At 39.3% G+C, this 19,970-nt stretch overlaps 1 protein-coding gene across 9 annotated transcripts in view; it reads left to right on the top strand.

Annotated features, from left to right (window-relative positions):
• Positions 1 to 19,970, top strand: part of KLF12 (KLF transcription factor 12) — a 370,069-nt gene that overhangs the window by 173,368 nt on the left and 176,731 nt on the right. The gene's annotated exons all lie outside the window — the stretch shown is intronic.

The raw sequence follows: 19,970 nt of genomic DNA, 5'->3' as shown, positions 1-19,970 counted from the left end.
CTTTATGGGGCCCACTTTGAAGGATTTTGAAGTGGAAGAACAGTTGCCTAAAATGTCCTCCCAGCTTCATTCTGAGAGGAAAGACCCCATTTAAGGGAATTCTGATTCATCTGTGCAACTTCTTAAAGGTGATACAGGAGCACCCTCAGCACACATAAGGAGATGGCATAATGCAATAAAGTATGGAGCGTGAGAAGGCAACCAAACTGGGCGCTTTTTATAAACCATAGTGCTGAAAAGACTGATCCTTTAGTGGTAATCTTTCTAATATCTTCTGGTGGGTTGGCATGAAACTCATGTATACCATGAACCTTTCTTAATACTGACGAGAAAGAAAATATAGTAAAATGTGTTTTAATAGAGAAAAGCAAATAGTTATGCAAAGTACCGCATGCCCCCTAAATAAAAAAGGTTCCATACTTTACTAAAGTGTGACTGGATACCGGGAGACCTACTTGGGGTCTTAGAAACTAGAAGGAAATTAACAATTTATTTGATTTCCTAATTTCCTTGGTTCTTTTATAAATAAGGTTTTATGGACTTCTGTATGTTCAGAAAATGATGTCATTGCTCTTTTTCCAGTGATTGAGGCTTTGGACAAAGACCACAATTTAGTTTGGAAGTTTATGTGCTTCACTGCTAATTGAGGCAGGAAAGTAGTGTCTAGTCAGAAGAATAAAGCACCTTTATGAATCTTTAAGGGGCAATCAATAAGTAGGCCATGAAAGTGATGATTTAGGCTGAATAGTAGGAAAAACATACTGAGTGGAATCTGTTACACAGTGAAATAGTTTTAATTAATTAATTTCTATTGCGATAGTGTCCAGAGGCCCCAGTCAGGATCAGGGCACCATTGTGTTAGATGCTGTAGAAACACATAGAAAGACATGGTCTCTACCCCAAAGAGTTTACCATCTAAGTCACCTAAAAGAATGGTGGAAATTCCATCACTCTGTTGAAAACTAGATTAGACTAGACACACCACTGAAAACTGTACCAATAAAAAACAATCCTGCATTGCTGGTGAGTGGAAATAATGAAAGGAAGCGTATTAATATAATTAACTGAAATTAAAACTGGTGGGAAAAGGGGTGGTACAAGTATGAACTATGGATGAATAGAAGTTGAAGGAATGGGAGGATTTGAAGAAGGCAGAGCTGGGGGGGAGGAGGAGGGCTTTAAATTTAAACTGCAACGGAGTCACTAGAGTTTTCCAATCTGCTTTGGGTTTTGAAGGATAGGTTCCAGACGTAGTCAGAAGATTGTTGGTTTTTTTTTTAAACAACAACAAGATTTGTGAATTACTGCATGAATCAAATAATGGTGTCTGACTACTGGTTGGCATAAAAGGCTGTAATCATATTTGTTGAAGATATTGCTTGCCATAGACTTGCACAAAACAAATCTGAAAATTTCTCCCCCAGTATACCAGCTGCAATGATAATACAGATTACCTGAGCACATAAGACTCTCAAAATTAGCATGGAAAATTCTGGTGATGTATTATTTTCTGTGCCTTCTGATAGTTGTGTGTTGGAAAATGTATCATATTTGAATCAGTTAAGATGCACCCAATTTTAGTTGCCACTCCTATCTTGACTTCAGTTCCACTTTTGGAAGTAGGTTTTTGTGGGGTCTTGTCTTCATTGCAGTGTTAACTCGAGTTGTTTACATGTGAATTAATTCCTCTTGAGTTACCATAGTTCACATGAGTGGTCACACTGCAAAACAACACTCAAGCTGCACAGAATGATTGTGTTAGCCTCACAGAGTTGCGTATCCCCACTGTATTACTAACTCTAGCAACACTTGAAGTCAACCTACCCCAGCCCTCTCCAACAGGCCAGCTTACTTGAGTTTAAAGCACTATTTAACTTGAGTTAAATGTGTGGATGGGAGTTAGGTTAAGGACAACACTTGAGTGATATCTCGAGCTAACACTGCAATGAAGACAAGACCTGGGAGATGGAGATCACTAGACAAATATGGAATAGAGGAGTTGCAAGGGGAATGGATTTTCTATTTGCTTTGAAAAAATGTGAAGCAGTTGCTCTCTGAAAAGCTTTACTGATTTAGTGTAAATTTATAATTTTTGGAAAGCATTAGCATTAGCGAGAGTGGATACTTATTTTTCCAGTGAAATGCTATCCTTAATTTTGCATGGGAGATTTAGTGCAGACTATTGTCTGAGGTCTCAAGAAGACAGTGCTGTTTTAATGACTTTATCATAAGTGAAGAAAAGGCATTACATAAAAGCTACTGCATTGCTCTTTAACAAAGATTCATTATTACCTCTCCTACTGTGGAACAAGAGCTAGCATTACTAATAACTTGGTAGAATTACCTTAGAAATCTGAATTTGCTTATCATTTAATATTCTCTGGTGTCCTACTGTTTGAGATCTTTTGATCATCAGTAAAATCTTTGTCTGGCAGTACCCAGCTTCAGAAAGAAACATATAAGAAGCAACCCAGCTTCTTTACAGGAGAAAATGAGGCATTTCAGCAGGAAAAATGTTCATGTTCATGCTGTACCAAGAAATAGTTTTAAAAAACCCAAACCCTGCACTAAAGAGACATGCAAAAGTTAAATACCTTTCAGTGACAGAGCATTGCCAATAAATTCATTAACAGAAGTAATGTTAAACAATGGACTAAAATGTAATGTGTTAAGTGGCTTGAATATGAAGTATAAAAGCCCTATACAAATTGTGGTTTATAAGGCTCAGATCCTGAAAACATTTAAGAACATGCATAACTATATTCATATAAGTTAAGTTATACATTTGCATAAGTGTTTGCAGGCCCTAGTTTTGCTAAAAGGATTTTATTTTTTTGCATTTGTAGATGCAAAATTGGAACAAATGCATCGCAAATTAGATGATGCTTGAAAGCTATGTATCATTATCTGATTGATCTGAATCACTTTGGTAATATGTATCACATGTACCCATATAGCAGCTGTTTTATATGGGTATATTTGAAAACCCAAAGCAAAATATTGGGGGCAAAAAATGTTATTTGTCCTTTCTTACTGGAGTAGCTGTAAAGGAGGGCCACATCAGTGTTTTTCAGAGAGACAGAATAAAGTGCTCTCAATTTTCATCAACTTTCAAATCTTTTAATCTCCTCCATTCTCACCACTTCACTCTCTTTCGTCAAATCTCTCTTCAAAGATCATTTCTGTCATCCTCAATTCACCCCATAGTTTCTGCTTCATCCATTTCCATTCCCTTTGCTGACAGTGACTGGATGTTGAAAAGAATGACTACAATGACAAAACCTACGAAAAGGCTAATATTGCTCTCCCAAGTCTATTTCTCCTCTTTCCATATGATCTTCTCATCTTATGTGTCTAAAATATCATGCACAGCTATGATGCTATATACATAATAACAAATATGACAGTTCTACCACTGCCAGGATAATTGCAACAGTTGCCTCACTGAAGTGCTATATAGTTCTGGAGGCATGGCCTTTGTGATGACAATAATGCTTTAAACAAAACAGCCCCTTTTCAATTCATACATCTCCAAAATGTGTATTGAATCATAGTTCGGGATAGTATTGATAGCAATGACTGCTGTTAGATTACTTTGGGAATCACGCAGCCTACAATCTAGCCTTCTAATATGATTTAGAGATTCCAAGGCCAGAAGAGAGCCCTGTTATCATCTAGTCCTGTGGTTCTCAAACTAGGGCCACCGCTTGTTCAGGGAAAGCCCCTGGTTTGTTTACCTGCCACGTCCGCAGGTTCGGCCGATCGCAACTCCCACTGGCCACGGTTCGCCGCTCCAGGCCAATGGGGGCTGCGGGAAGCGGCGCGGGCCGAGGGATGTGCTGGCTGCCCTTCCTGCAGCCCCCATTGGCCTGGAGCGGTGAACTGTGGCCAGTGGGAGCAGCGATCGGCTGAACCTGCGGCTGCGGCAGGTACACAAACCGGCTCAGCCCGCCAGGGGCTTTTCCTGAACAAGCAGCAGCCCTAGTTTGAGAACCACTGATCTAGTCTGTCCTTCTGTATACCACAGGCTGTAGAACGTCCTCTCAAAAATTCCTAGAGCAGATCTTTCAGGAAAACATCAAATCTTGATTTAAAAATGGTCAGTGATGGAAAATCCACCATGACCCTTGCCCTTGTTAAGAAAGAAAGAAAGAAAAGAGGAATCCATCTGTTCATAACCCAGCCCAACCCACACCAGCCTGGTATTCCATCTTATTTCCAAAATTTTAAAGTTGATAGCAGCACCAGCTCTTTATTCCGATGGTGGAGTAGCATGTGGGGTCTTTTCCTTTGCTGCATATCTGACTTTTGGGAACAAAAACATGTAAACTATATACGTAAGCTAATATTGAAAGTGAGGGAAAATAGACTGAAATATTAATTATTGCAAATAGCAACCTGGTAGGTTCAAAGTGACTGAATACTGTGATATCCTGTTTGACTTTCCAATCAAATTTCCTTTAGTTGATTATATGGTAAAGCTTTTTTAATACCATGTAGCTGATTTTAGTGTAGTGTTTGTGAGTTCTCTGTGTTGGTAACAGAAAAAAAAATTGCTGCTACTTTTTATTTATAATTTGTCACTCTTTCCTCCAGCCAGATAGCGAATGGTGTTCCTTTTTTATTCTTGAAATGATATGGCAGGTTTAGCTTGGTGATATGGCTACTTCACAAATAGGGATCCACCAACATATTGGCGTTGTGTGTATCCTCCCATCCTGCACAGAAAATTGCATCTATTTACTTTGTCATTTTCATTCTGCCGTACTTCCAGGAATACCATTAAAATACTGGAAATATTATTGTGTATTATTAAAATACTGATATGATTATGATTAATTTATACAGAACGATACATTTACATGGTCCCTCATAAACAGAGCAAATCCTGCACTAAAGGCCATTCATAGAATATCAGGGTTGGAAGGGACCTCAGGAGATCATCTAGTCCAACTCCCTGCTCAAAGCAGGATCAATCCCCAATTTTTGCTCCAGATCCCTAAATGGCCCCCTCAAGGATTGAACTCACAACCCTGGGTTTAGCAGGCCAATGCTCAAACCACTGAGCTATCTCTCCCCCCGTTTAAGGTCTTGACCCTGATCCTGAACCTGAACACCCTTACTGTTGAGCATTTTTCTGATTCCAGTGGGAATCAGTCAGACTGTGGACCTGATCCGGGACAGCAGTTGTATTAAGGGTTTGCAGGTTCAGGCCCTAATATAGTCTATAAAAGTGATGTATTCAAGACTAATATTAAAGTGATGGCCTAAAAAGCCTGGATATGTCCCCCCGCCTATGGCCAGATCCTGTTCGTCTTGAAGCCAATGGGATTTTACATGAATTTCTCGGGGATCAAATGCAGGCCCCTAATATTCAAACATGTCCAGCCTTTTTACAACTTTTAATTATAAGATTTTTGCTTTCCTAATTGTAGAATGGGTCTGTTTGAACTGTCTATAATGACAATAATATCAATGACTGTACAGTCACTTTGTCAAGTTAGCCAAGTTTACAGGTAAAAAAAAAAAAAAAGCAGGTGGGATATTGTATGCTGTAAGATGCATCATGCTGTCCAGAATTTCAGCTAACAGAAGGACCTGGGATCTGCCATTGCTCACCTTTCCAAGGTAGCTGAATCAGCTGTTGTGAAGCATTGCGGAGAACTTGATCTCCATTCCTGTGATTGAGTTTGGTTCTGTTTTTATCTGGCTAAAAGTATGCTTAGCTGCCATTGTGATGGGATTGTTCCCAATACCTGCAATATTATATTTATTTATTTTATTTTATTTTATTTTATTGTGTGCACTAGGCATATATGGCACAGTATAAAACACACAAAAAGGCAAGGTCCGATCCCCAAGCAGCTTGCAGTCTAACTTGTGGACTAGTGTGACAGGTAAAAATGACCAGTACAAATGTAAGAAAGCAAAATGGCATCAACGGAGAAGGGTTCAATGGAGGAAGAGTTGTCATAAGTAATGGGCTTTATGGATAGATTTGAAGGAGAAGAGGGACAGTGTTTGATACATGGGAGCGGGGGCTGTTCCACGCATTCAGGGTGCCATTATACAGCTGTTCAGTTGATTTCCGGTTAGTGTCACAATATTGTCATAAAATGACTGTGGCATTCTCATCTACTAGAACTAATTTTGACTTTATGGGCAGAAAAAAACCCAAACCGAAACATTTCCTCCTAAAATAAATGTCAGTGCAGTCCCTCATGGAAGTTTCAGATCAAGTGACTTGAATCTCAGTTCTCCTCTCTGGGCTTGAGTCCTGACCAGACGACATGTTGCATGATGCACCACAGTCTCCCTTCTTGCTGAGCTGCCAAATTGCATCCTGGGAGATGTAGTGTGGCTGGGAAGCACAAGCCAGAGAAGAGAATGGGTGCATAAGGCATGTAAACTACAACTCCCATAGGGCACTGTGGCAGCATTTCTGAATCACAGTTTTTCGCTGAAAACTTCTGGGTTTTTGAGTGTCTGGTTTTTGTATGAAATGTAAAAATTTTCTGTGGCAAGCAGACACCTCCCAAAAAAATTATTTAATTTGAAGACTTTTCTGTCAAAACAGTTCAAATGGAAAATTTTCGATCAGCCCTGACATCTACCTATTTCTGAACTTTGATATCTGTTTGATGTGAGGTGATGTGAGGTTATATAATACGATAATGAATGTAATACATTCACTAAGCCATTTGAACTTACTACATAGCAATATAATCTGTTACAGTTCCACCTTCAGTGTAAACACAGGCATGATATAATATAATGCAGTTCCCAATTTTTGATGCCAATAATTCCTTTACATATTGGAATTAAAAATTGGGTACCCATTCTAGTTGTAAAAAGAAAAGGAGGACTTGTGGCACCTTAGAGACTAACAGATGTATTTGAGCATAAGCTTTCGTGAGCTACAGCCCACTTCATCGGATGCATTCCATCGATGAAGTGAGCTGTAGCTCACGAAAGCTTATGCTCAAATAAATTTGTTAGTCTCTAAGGTGCCACAAGTCCTCCTTTTCTTTTTGCAGATACAGACTAACACGGCTGCTACTCTGAAACCATCCTAGTTGTGTGTATTGTGCTACAGTTGACATCCCAACTTTAGGTCAGTGTACAGCAAGGTGAATTAAAATAAAATTTATTCAAACTGAGTGCATCTCCTATAGAGTAAGTATTTGTATGCCCAAAACAGCATTAACTGGTCCAGGAGATGTCAACAATCAAGCATACCTGATTCGGGTGGAACTGATCTCTCACACTTTGTTGAGGTCTCTCTGTCAAGTTGGATCAAGTTGATCGGAGGCAGTGTGAGGAAGCTTGAGGCTTGCACAGCTACTGCCCATGCTGTATGTGTTCTGTGGATAAACTGAAAGCTTCACTTTCCATGGTTACAGTTCTGGCCCATTTCTTGAGTACTAACTTTATGTTCAATAAAAATAGATTGTGTATAAGTGGGCTGGGTGGGGAGTGGCTGAGGAAAAGTTGATTAATACTTAAGGAAATTGGGGATACAAGCAGAGCCAGGAAAGGGGGAAAACTGGGGGAAGCACATTAGATGCACACTTAAGTGAAATCCTCAGTTTTCCATGCTTCAGGGTAGTCACTGCATTACGAATCAGATAGAAGGTTTGTATTTTGAGCAGGAAAACATGGCAGTGCAGTTAGAACATTGAATAGTGAATCAAATCATTGTGGTTCTTTTCCTATGCTTGCCACTGACTTGCTGTGTGAATGTGGTCACAAACAAACAAACTCTTTTGTTTCTGTGTCTGTTTACCTTTTGTAAACTGCTGGTATTATACTTACCTGCTTTTGTAAAGTGTTTTGAGATCTTCAGATGAAAAGTGCTCTACAAATACAAATTGTTTTATTATATACAGTGCAGCTTAACAGAAATAAAACAAATGTTAAGCAATACAATATAGTAATTTATAGCACTATAGTGTGTCTCAGCAGTGTGATATAAACTCCACCATCTTGCAGTAGTGCTAAGATTATTTTAATCTTGTTGGTTTATTATGGGAAAGGGATCATTTTTATTTTTCTCTTGTTTATTACTGTTCTTTAGTTCTCTTTTCCCTGTCTGAGGTGGTTTTATAAATAGTATTTTTAATGAATATTTTACTTTCTATCCTGCTGGGAAGTACTGAAAGTACTCTCTCTCTCTTTCTCTCTGTCTCTCTCTCTCTCTGTATGTGTGTGTATATATATATATATGTGTGTGTGTGTGTGTGTGTGTTAGCATTATAGGCATTTTTCCTTCTCTCTCTCTGTGGAGATGAGTGCTTTCGTAAATTATTTTAAGGATTCTGCTTTACTGGATTTTTTCCTTTATTTCATGCTGTGAGGATGAGTATTTAATGAACTATTATTTAAAGAAGTCTGCTTTCACATTCATTCTTCTGTACATCTTGTTGTTTGGCTGAGATTTCATAGACACTAGAGAAGTAAAAAGACCTTTGACTATCCCCCGCCCCCATTAGCACATCATTCTCTAGAGTAGATTCAAGTCCATCTGTAACAAACCTTGCCTTTTTTGAACACATGAGTTTGATAGTTTCCCACTTCCTCTAGTGGTCACCAACTTCATCATTCTAGAAAGCGTTTTACTCTTACATGAATCCAAACCCCCCATCTCTACACCACTTACATTCACTGTCTGGTCTCCAACGTCAATCTCCTAATTTCTCTGTTCATGATAAACATCAGAACTAAAACTGACTACATTGACCTCAGCTTCAGTCTTCATACTTGATTTTATCTACTGAATATAAATGGAACTCTTGTCATTGTTCTAGACTGCAATGACTGAGAATTTCCTATCATTCTTCCAAATTTGTCCTTTCTCCCAAAAGATAGCATACTATCCAGTGTTCTTTGGATTATGAATGGCCTGGATATTTTTCACTTCAGAGTCACCATTTGAGATCACTTGCCTCTTCCTCTCTGGAGAGTTCATTGCATTGTATTGCTTTTGATAGTTGATTTGTTTGCTGTCTGCCCTGTGCTTTGTCACAGTGTCATCACACTTTGGCTTGACAATGTCGTAATATCTATTGTTAGTATAGGTTGAATGGCTCCACATGTTTCCCTTGTGCCTTTCCTTTAGGTTATCTGATATTGTTTTGCTGTTCTTGTATTGAAAAACAATGCCTGATTATTTAGATGTGCACTAATAAGAGCTTAATATGAACATTGTTTCTATTTAGTACTGTGAAGCAGAGAATTCTGGTGTAGTGTTTTTTCTTCTGCATGGTGAGAGGACTGGGAATCTACACTGCTAGACTTGTTCATATGATCATGGAATGTTATATGATTGTATTATGGAGCATGCATCTCCATACATTTTACTTAAAATACCTGTATTATAAGATTAGTTATAATGATATGTTCTTAGACTTTTGCCCAGGATGAAACTGGTCTGAATGCATGATGTATATGATTGAGAAAACAGCCTCTTTAAACACAGCAGAGTAACATATGAGTTCCGCGGGTGGAAAGCACTTACAAGAATGTTAATATAGTATCTTGATTCTTAACCAAATGTCAAGAGGTGGAAGACGAACCCAGTTAGGAACCCCTAACGCAGTCCAGGGAACCCAGAAACTGCAGTGATGGTGGGTGAGGAGTGTTGGAATGGGTACAAAAAATATCAATAATTTGCAATATTGGCAGTTTTCCAAATTATCGTTTTATATTTAATTTTATGTAAATAATGATAAAAGGGTTGTATAGCAATAGTTTTTGGAACATTTAAAAAGTTGCCAATACAGAACTTTAAAGTATAGTGTTACGAAAAGTTGCTTTAGCATTTGAAATATTTAGGGCCCTTTGTTTTCAGTTTTTATTTTATTTTATTTTTCCCCAAGAATTTATCAGTGTTTATTATCACCACAACAAACACAGGTGAAAATCAGTGCAAAAAACCTATTATTTTTTCTTGGTAAATATCAGGGTTTATTTTAAAAAAAGAAAAGGAGTACTTGTGGCACCTTAGGAGACTAACAAATTTATTTGAGAATAAGCTTTCGTGAGCTAGAGCTCACTTCATCGGATGGATTCAGTGGAAAATACAGTGGGGAGATTTATATACATAGAGAACATGAAACAATGGGTGTTACCATACACAGTGTAACGAGAGTGATCACTTAAGGTGAGCTATTACCAGCAGGAGAACAGGGGGAAAAAACCTTTTGTAGTGATAATCAAGGTGGGCCATTTCCAGCAGTTAGCAAGAACGTCTGAGGAACAGTGGGGGGCGAGGGGGGCGAATAAACATGGGGAAATAGTTTTACTTTGTGTAATAACCCATCCGCTCCCAGTCTCTATTCAAGCCTAAGTTAATTCTATCCAGTTTGCAAATTAATTCCAATTCAGCAGTCTCTCGTTGGAGTCTGTTTTTGAAGATTTTTGTTGAAGAATTGCAACTTTTAGGTCTGTAATCGAGTGACCAGAGAGATTGAAGTGTTCTCCGACTGGTTTTTGAATGTTATAAGTTTTGATGTCTGATTTGTGTCCGTTTATTCTTTTATGTAGAGCCTGTCCAGTTTGACCAATATACATGGCAGAGGGGCATTGCTGGCACACGATGGCATATATCACATTGGTAAATGTGCAGGTGAACGAGCCTCTGATAGTGTGGCTGATGTGATTAGGCCCTATGATGGTGTCCCCTGAATAGATATGTGGACACAGTCGGCAATGGGCTTTGTTGCAAGGATAGGTTCCTGGGTTAGTTGTTCTGTTGTGTGGTGTGTGGTTGCTGGTGAGTATTTGCTTCAGGTTGGGGGACTGTCTGTAAGCAAGGACTGGCCTGTCTCCCAAGATCTGTGAGAGTGATGGGTCATCCTTCAGGATAGGTTGTAGATCCTTGATGATGCATTGGAGAGGTTTTAGTTGGGGACTGAAGGTGACGGCTAGTGGCGTTCTCTTATTTTCTTTGTTGGGCCTGTCCTGTAGTAGGTAACTTCTGGGTACTCTTCTGGCTCTGTCCATCTGTTTCTTCACTTCATCAGGTGGGTATTGTAGTTGTAAGAATGCTTGATAGAGATCTCGTAGGTGTTTGTCTCTGTCTGAGGGGTTGGAGCAAATGCGGTTGAATTGTAGAGCTTGGCTGTAGACAATGGATCATGTGGTGTGGTCAGGGTGAAAGCTGGAGGCATGTAGGTAGGAATAGCGGTCAGTAGGTTTCCGGTATAGGGTGGTGTTTATGTGATTATCGCTTATTAGCACGGTAGTGTCCAGGAAGTGGATCTCTTGTGTGGACTGGTCCAGGCTGAGGTTGATGGTGGGATGGATTTATTTTAGTTGGCAGAAAGACGGGGGGAAAGGTATTCAGTAGATTAATGCTTTGATTTCCGTTCATCAGTGTGGTTTGCTGCAAAGCTAAAACAGAACTCAAAACAGCTCTGAGTTTAAGAAATAATACTTTTTGTAAAACATGGGAATTTTTGGTAAAAATCTGCTTAAATTGAAAACAAAGGGACTTAGAAATATTCTGCAACTTTTACTTAAATTAAACAATGGACTTTTCAAAAACTACCAAACATGTTTGCATTTTACCTTGCTCTGATAGGAAAAAGAAATGTGACACAAATTACAATTTTGCTTCCTGCTACTGCTGTTTTAGGTTCTTCCTCTTCTATTCCTGATTCTGTTTTCAGTTATTTCAGAGTCACTCCAGCAGAACTCTATTAAAGGCTATGCAGTTTCTTCTGGTTGACACTGATGTAACTGTGATCAGACTGACCCATTCTACAAAATTGGTTACTCAGGTTCACATCTTGTGGGTGGTTTTGAACTTCCAGTTATTGTTGGATGCTAATATTACACCAGTGCTGTGGATGGCTTTATTCCATTTGTACTTGAAATCGCTACTGTTATGTGCCTTTGGAATTTCAAAATTAATCTACATGAGACTGCATTTTAAATCCATTCATAGACTTTTGCAGAGTACCACATCTAGCTTGGTAAGCAGTGTAGCTCCCTGGGAACACATGGCCCCAGTCCTCTGGGATCTGCACTGGTTGTCTGTTGGTCTTCTGGTAGAATTAACTTGTTAATTTTGACTTATAGAACCTTAAATTATCTGGTACTTGCCTACTTGACAGATCCCTGTTCTGCACTGAGATGGAAGGAGGCAACTTCCCTCATTATAAAAGAAGTGAGTAGAGGCCCCTTAATTCCAAAACTTATTCCTGCTCACCTTAGTCCAGGGATCTCAAACTCAAATCACCACGAGGGTCACATAAGGACTAGTACATTAGCCCGAGGGCCGCATCACTGAAACCTTTTCATACCAAGATACAAAAGCCATCCCTCTGCCTCCACCCCCACTCCACCCCTTCCATGAGGCCCCTCCCTTACCTCACCCTCTCTTCCCACCCCTTCCCTGCCCCCATTCCAATCTTTCCCCAAAGTCCCTGCCCCAACTCCGCCCACTCCCTGCCCCTATTCCAACCCCTTCCCTAAATCCCCGCCCCAGCCCCACCTCTTCTCCGCCTCCTCCCCTGAGTGTGCTGCATCCCTGCACCTCCCCGCTCCATCCTGGAAAGTCCTAAGCGCCGCCAAACAGCCTATGGTGGGCCGCAGGAGGCCTGCAGGCCGTGTGTTTGAGACCCCTGGCTTAGTCCAAAATAACCTGGATTTATGGACCTTTGGGGAGCACTGCAAAAGCGAACTGGGGAATTTTGGTTAGAGTGAAACGGAAGTATGTTTTGTTGCTGTATTTATTGGCTAGTATGATTATCTTTATTGTGTTATGGTGCTGCGTGATATCATTATGTGGCCATGAATCTAATGATTGTTAGGACACCTAGAGTTTGAACATAGGTGGCTCTTTTGTATTGCTAAATCAAAATTGACAAAGTTAACTTCAACAGGATTTCTCTGCTGGAGAAGAGCCACTCATGAATAAAGTTTTTCAGGTTCAGGCCCAGAGTGATTAACCATTGACTATTGTTGCCCCTACTCATTTTCAAATAGGTGAATAGCAATACTTACACTATCATATATCTATCATAGTGTTTTCATATGTAATGTCTCTCATCATAGTTCATTGATGAGATACTGGTAGTTTAGATCCGCAAGAGGATATCCATAGTTCTGTTTCCACCATAGAGCATTGGGGGCAGCCATGTCGGGGACAAAGCACTAGAAAATATATTTAGGAAAAATCCTGCACAGGCAGAGTGATGGACCGGATAACATACTAGAACTTGAATAGCCATGAATCTACGATGCAGGTGCCATATTACTGAACAAATGCTGCATATCCAAAAATTGCAATCAGCACGTTAATAATAAAGTATGTAATGTGACACCAAAAGTTCTACTTATACTTGTGGCAGGAAACCCCAAAAGTAGTATTTAGAGAGACATTAAGAGCCAAAAATATATTATTGATGGATTGCTGTAGAATTTTACTTTAAGTGAAACTGTAAACTAAAAATTGATCATTTAACTGTGTGTTATTCATCTTTGCTTTAAAGAAGCAATTCATAGTTTGTGGTTCAGTGAAACTGGAGTTCATATTTCTGCTTTTTCTGTACAGATTTATTTTTTCAAAATGGATTTAATCTGACTTGTTTGGAGCATGAAATGCACTCGAAAGTATTTCTGAGTAATCATTTAGACTACTGATGTGATAAGTGACTGTAATTTAAGACAGTTGTAATCATAAAATAAACATGTATGCTGTTAGTACTCAGTCTTTTAAGTGTTCAATGACTTCTGGTTTAAACTTACCTAATTTTTTTCTAACCAGCCCAAGAGAGTTTTTAGGGTTTGAGCCTCCTTCAAGGGCAGTTGGATTAGGACATTAATCTTGGGAGTAAACAATCACACATTTCCCAGAGGATTTAAGACGAAAACAGCTGGTTTCTCTGGAAATTTGATAGTCTAAGTAGATTATAGAAAATAACTTGTTTCTTTCCAAATAATGGCACTGTAATACCCTACCTGCTGTCCTCACAAAGGCCTAAACTCCCAAAGAAGTAAATCCAAGTTTCATTTGCATTGGGGCCAGAGCAGTTCGCACAATTGAATTGTAAATGAATGAAATTTTACCCGAACTAAATCTAAATCAACTGCAAAAGAGTACTAAAATCAAGAGTGAGGGAGAGATCCATGAAGGTGTATAAAATTGTCCAAACTGGTCAAGTTTTTCCAATTGTTTAAACTTCATGACTTCCCAAAACAAAAGCAATGTGATGCATGTCTAAGAAGATGGTTGCCTGTAAATAGGGTGACCAGATAGCAAGTGTGAAAAATTGGGTCACTTTTTTTTCCATGTTGGGGGCTATAGTTGCCTATATAAGACAAAGCCTCTAATATTGGGATGTTCCCATTAATATTGGGATGTCTGGTCACCATACTGTTAAATAGTTTCAAACCTATTATTAAAACTAATGTCTTTCCATACAAATTGGCAAAAAAAGAAAAAAAATTTTTGGGGTGGGGGGGGATTTTAAGAATCATTCCTGGACTATGAGGGCATGTATTGGGTTGGGGATATTTATTAATGTATTTCTTGGTTCCATTTAAATTCTTTATTGAATTAAGTAATCTCTGAGAGAAGGCATGTTCTTCTTTTCAGACAGTTAGTGCTGATAGAGAAAGAGGAATGCTAATTATAATGATGTTTATGATGAAGATCTATGATGATGATCTACTATATTTAAGCACATATTATGCCAAAATAATTTTGCCAATATAATTAAAAGCAACAGACCTAGCTATCACTTCTGCAATGTCAGTAGATAGATTTACCTTACTGTCATAAATATGTAAAAAATATATTTTTTCAAACATAGATTCTTGGGATATTTTGTTGATTTTTCAATAATATTTATTAACAGTATTGACTATAAACCCTTATATTTGGTGGTATAGGTCTTTATGTGAACATGTTCTCAGTGAAGTGCAACTAGTTCCAAACTATAACACAGGATGCTTTCACCTAAGAACAAGATGACTGAAGTTTGAAACCAGATGCAAAATAATTAAAAACCTGTGTGGAATAATGAGGTACAGACAGTAGCAGTTTGAAGAAGTGGGACGGGAATGGGGATAGTTGCAGTCTTCAGAAACTGAAAGAAAAGGCACCAGGATGGAACTTCAGGGTGGGAATATGTTGCCATGGCAACAAAGTAATTTCTCTAACGACAAAATCTGCAATGAAGAACTGCTGAGTGGAATTTTAAAGGGAAATATGCAGTAAAAATGAAATGATTCATTATTTTTAATAATCTACTCTCACCATTCCCCTTTGAATATGTTAACCTGGAATATTGCTGTAGGAGCTGAATATTCCATGCAATCCATTACAGAAGCTTGCCATGCTCCCATACTATGGTAATGGCTGCCAGTATAAAATCCTCAGGTTGGTATGAAAGCTACAGAAAATTAATTGAGGACACCACAAATTAAGGAGCAATTGAGAAAGAAAAAAAAAGAAAAGGAGTAATTGTGGCACTTTAGAGACTAACCAATGTATTTGAGCATAAGCTTTTGTGAGCTACAGGTCACTTCATCGGATGCATAAAAGTGGAAAATGCAGTGAGGATGTTTTTATACACACAGACCATGAAAAAATGGGTGTTTATCACTTCAAAAGGTTTTCTCCCCCCACCCCACTCTCCTGCTGGTAATAGCTTATCTAAAGTGATCACTCTCCTTACAATGTGTATGATGATCAAGGTGAGCCATTTCCAGCACAAATCCAGGGTTTAACAAGAATGTCTGAGGAATGGGGGAAGCGGAGGTGGGGGTAGGAAAAAACAAGGGGAAATAGGTTACCTTTCATAATGACTTAGCCACTCCCAGTCTCTATTTAAGCCTAAGTTAATTGTATCCAATTTGCAAATGAATTCCAATTCAGCAGTCTCTCGCTGGACTCTGGTTTTGAAGTTTTTCTGTTGTAATATCACAACTTTAATGTCTGTAATCGCGTGACCAGAGAGATTGAAGTGTTCTCCGACTGGTTTATGAATGTTATATTTTTTGACATCTGATTTGTGTCCATTTATTCTTTTACGTAGAGACTGTCCAGTTTGACCAATGTACATGGCAGAGGGGCATTGCTGGCACATGATGGCATATATCACATTGGTAGATGTGCAGGTGAACGAGCCTCTGATAGTGTGGCTGATGTGATTAGGCCCTGTGATGGTGTCCCCTGAATAGATATGTGGGCACAGTTGGCAATGGGCTTTGTTGCAAGGATAGGTTCCTGGGTTACTAGTTCTGTTGTGTGGTGTGTGGTTGCTGGTGAGTATTTGCTTCAGGTTGGGGGGCTGTCTGTTGGCAAGGACTGGCCTGTCTCCCAAGATTTGTGAGAGTGATGGGTCGTCCTTCAGGATAGGTTGTAGATCCTTGATAATGCGTTGGAGAGGTTTTAGTTGGGGGCTGAAGGTGACGGCTAGTGGCGTTCTGTTATTTTCTTTGTTAGGCCTGTCCTATAGTAGGTGACTTCTGGGTACTCTTCTGGCTCTGTTAATCTGTTTCTTCACTTCATCAGGTGGGTATTGTAGTTGTAAGAATGCTTGATAGAGATCTTGTAGGTGTTTGTCTCTGTCTGAGGGGTTGGAGTAAATGCAGTTGAATTGTAGAGCTTGGCTGTAGACAATGGACTGTGTGGTATGGTCTGGGTGAAAGCTGGAGGCATGTAGGTAGGAATAGTGGTCAGTAGGTTTCCGGTATAAAAGGGTGGTGTTTATGTGACCATTGCTTATTAGCACCGTAGTGTCCAGGAAGTGGATTCTCGTGTGGACTGGTCTAGGCTGAGGTTGATGGTGGGATGGAAATTGTTGAAATCATGGTGGAATTCCTCAAGGGCTTCTTTTCCATGGGTCCAGATGATGAAGATGTCATCAATATAGCGCAAGTAGAGTAGGGGCGTTAGGGGACGAGAGCTGAGGAAGCGTTGTTCTAAGTCAGCCATAAAAATGTTGGCATACTGTGGGGCCATGCGGGTACCCATAGCAGTGCCGCTGATTTGAAGGTATACATTGTCCCCAAATGTAAAATAGTTATGGGTGAGGACAAAGTCACAAAGTTCAGCCACCAGGTTTGCTGTGACATTATCGGGGATAGTGTTCTTGACGGCTTGTAGTCCATCTTTGTGTGGAATGTTGGTATAGAGCGCTTCTACATCCATAGTGGTCAGGATGGTATTTTCAGGATGGATTGTAGTTTCCTTAGGACGTCAGTGGTGTCTCAAAGATAGCTGGGAGTGCAGGTAGCGTAGGGCCTGAGGAGGGAGTCTACATAGCCAGACAGTCCTGCTGTCAGGATGCCAATGCCTGAGATGATGGGGCGCCCAGGATTTCCAGGTTTATGGATCTTGGGTAGTAGATAGAATATCCCAGGTCGGGGTTCCAGGGGTGTGTCTGTGCAGATTTGATCTTGTGCTTTTTCAGGGAGTTTCTTGAGCAAATTCTGTAGTTTCTTTTGGTAACCCTCAGTTGGATCAGAGGGTAATGGCTTGTAGAAAGTGGTGTTGGAGAGCTGCTGAGTACCAGCAGGAGAGTGGGGTTGGGGGAGAGAAAACCTGGATTTGTGTTGGAAATGGCCCACCTTGATTATCATACACATTGTAAGGAGAGTGATCACTTTAGATAAGCTATTACCAGCAGGAGAGTGGGGTGGGGGGAGAAAACCTTTTGAAGTGATAAACACCCATTTTTTCACGGTCTGTGTGTATAAAAGCATGCTCACTGCATTTTCCACTTTTATGCATCCGATGAAGCGAGCTGTAGCTCACGAAAGCTCATGCTCAAATAAATTGGTTAGTCTCTAAGGTGCCACAAGTCCTCCTTTTCTTTTTGCAAATACAGACTAACACGGCTGCTACTCTGAAAAGTAAAAAAAAAGAAGGTCAAAATTCTTTATTCCATAATATTTTGAATATTTCCTACACATAATTTATTACAGTGTTTTCTTTTTCTCGTATCTGTTGTGGTACAACATGAGAAGTTTCTGAGAAGAAGTGATTTAAAATGCAAACCAGTTTTAACACTTTTTAAAGCCCACATTACAAAAGAGCCCTGAAAGTAAGAGGTGTACTATTTGCTTGGTATTCTCTATAAAAAGCTCTAGGTTTAAAAAATATTAACATTTTGTTAATCTGAAATACTGGATTTCTGTTTCATCTGATGAATAAATGAGAAACTTTAGGTAGTGGGATAATGATTTCAGATGCTGAGCTTGTAGAGAATGTGGTATGTTGAGGATTGTTAAGGGCCTTATTCACCTCTCAGTATAGTCAATGGTAATCTTGCCATTAATTTCAGTGGGAGCTGAGTCAGGCAGTAGATCAGGTGCAGTAACTGTGGAGTCATCCTGGTAAAACTGCATACATTAAATAGTTACTCTTTGGGCTTGATTGTGCACCACGGGGTATTATCTGAAAATGGTAAAAACTGGTGAGCAGGACAGGGAACCAATCCTGTATTTGTAAGCGCCATGTCTGACAGGGTACTCTTGTCTAATAGTAAAGCCTGATCAAAGGGCAGCCTGCAAAAGTAAGGACCTCATTAATAATAAAGATGGGGGGAGGGATAGCTCAGTGGTTTGAGCAGGGTTGCGAGTTCAATCTTGGGGGGGCCATTTAGAGATCTGGGGCAAAAAGTGGGGATTGGTCCTGCTTTGAGCAGGGGGTTCCTGAGGTCTCTTCCAACCCTGATATTTTATGATTCTATGGCTCTAAAACCCATGTCCTCTTAGATACCCTGATGCTCTATCAACAGCATGCCTCTTTTTTTTATTTTTAAGGCTTAAGGGTCATGAACAGCATGAAGTACTATACCAAGTCCTTAACCTTACTGGTGTTATCTATGGATAGCCTCCACTCTCACTTGTGATGGAGTATGTCAACCTTTTATGCTATATAAGGACTTGCATGACCAAGGCCTTTGTTTATGAGGATGATATATCTGTATGTTAGAAACCTCAGAGTATGCCATGGAAAAAAAGAGTTCAGTGGTACAGATCTGTTAAGATTTATTGCATCGTTATCTCACATGAAACAGTTAAGATCATCCTGGCATGACTGAGCAAAAACAATGTACGAGCACATTATTTATTCTGATGCCCTACTGATTATCTCTAGAAATTTCAGTAAGCTGAAACATTTGGAGTGGGGATAATCTTTTTTTTTCAGATGGTTTCAAATATAGTGTTGCTGGGGGCAGGGAATGGGACTTAACTTAAAAAGAATCCATCTCTCTTTGATATGTTCTGTGGTTTGGAAGTACATGTTCAGATGTGAGTGAGTGTGATCCTGTAGGTAGGAATGATTTAAATCTTCACCTGGCTTTTGTTGTTGAACTCTGTTTTCTAACATGAAACATAACTGTGACCTTGAGTAAAGTTGCTGAAGAAAAGAGTCTGACCCCTTTCATTTCAAATGTGGAACAAAAACCCATTTTATTCTATTTTCTAGGCTCTTAGAAATTGTACCGGGCTGCTACTGCTATCTGCTTGAAGTTTAGTAAGTTGAGAGGGTCACAGTTAGGTGCCCATGAGTGAATATGGCTAAAAATGAACAATAAACTAAATAGTCACATGTATTATATTTGATCATTTATTGTAGCAACATGTTAGTAATACTAATTAATACCCATAGACAGGGTGGATTTGATTTAAATCAAATTGATTTATTTTGAAAACTTTTCAGATTAGTTTTACAGCTATATCAGAAAATGAATGATTGTTTGGTTATTTCATTTACCAAAGGTAACTGAAGCAGATATTTATGAAGTCATTGGGAGGTGAACTATCTCCAATTCAACAGGTTAATCATTTATATTTGGAGGATTTTCTTGCCATGCTGTAGTAGGAGGAGAACATCACCAGACAAACATTTAAATGGTTTTATTTAACTAAAACAACAACGTTATATATTCAGGATTTTTTTCTTCAACAGCAAACATATAATATTTTAACAAAACAACCATATG

The sequence above is a fragment of the Lepidochelys kempii genome, chromosome 1, assembly GCF_965140285.1.
Source record: "Lepidochelys kempii isolate rLepKem1 chromosome 1, rLepKem1.hap1, whole genome shotgun sequence".
NCBI classification, from domain to species: Eukaryota; Metazoa; Chordata; order Testudines; family Cheloniidae; genus Lepidochelys; species Lepidochelys kempii.
The sequence above is the reverse complement of the archived record's forward strand: the minus strand, read 5'-3'. Positions and strand labels throughout refer to the sequence as shown.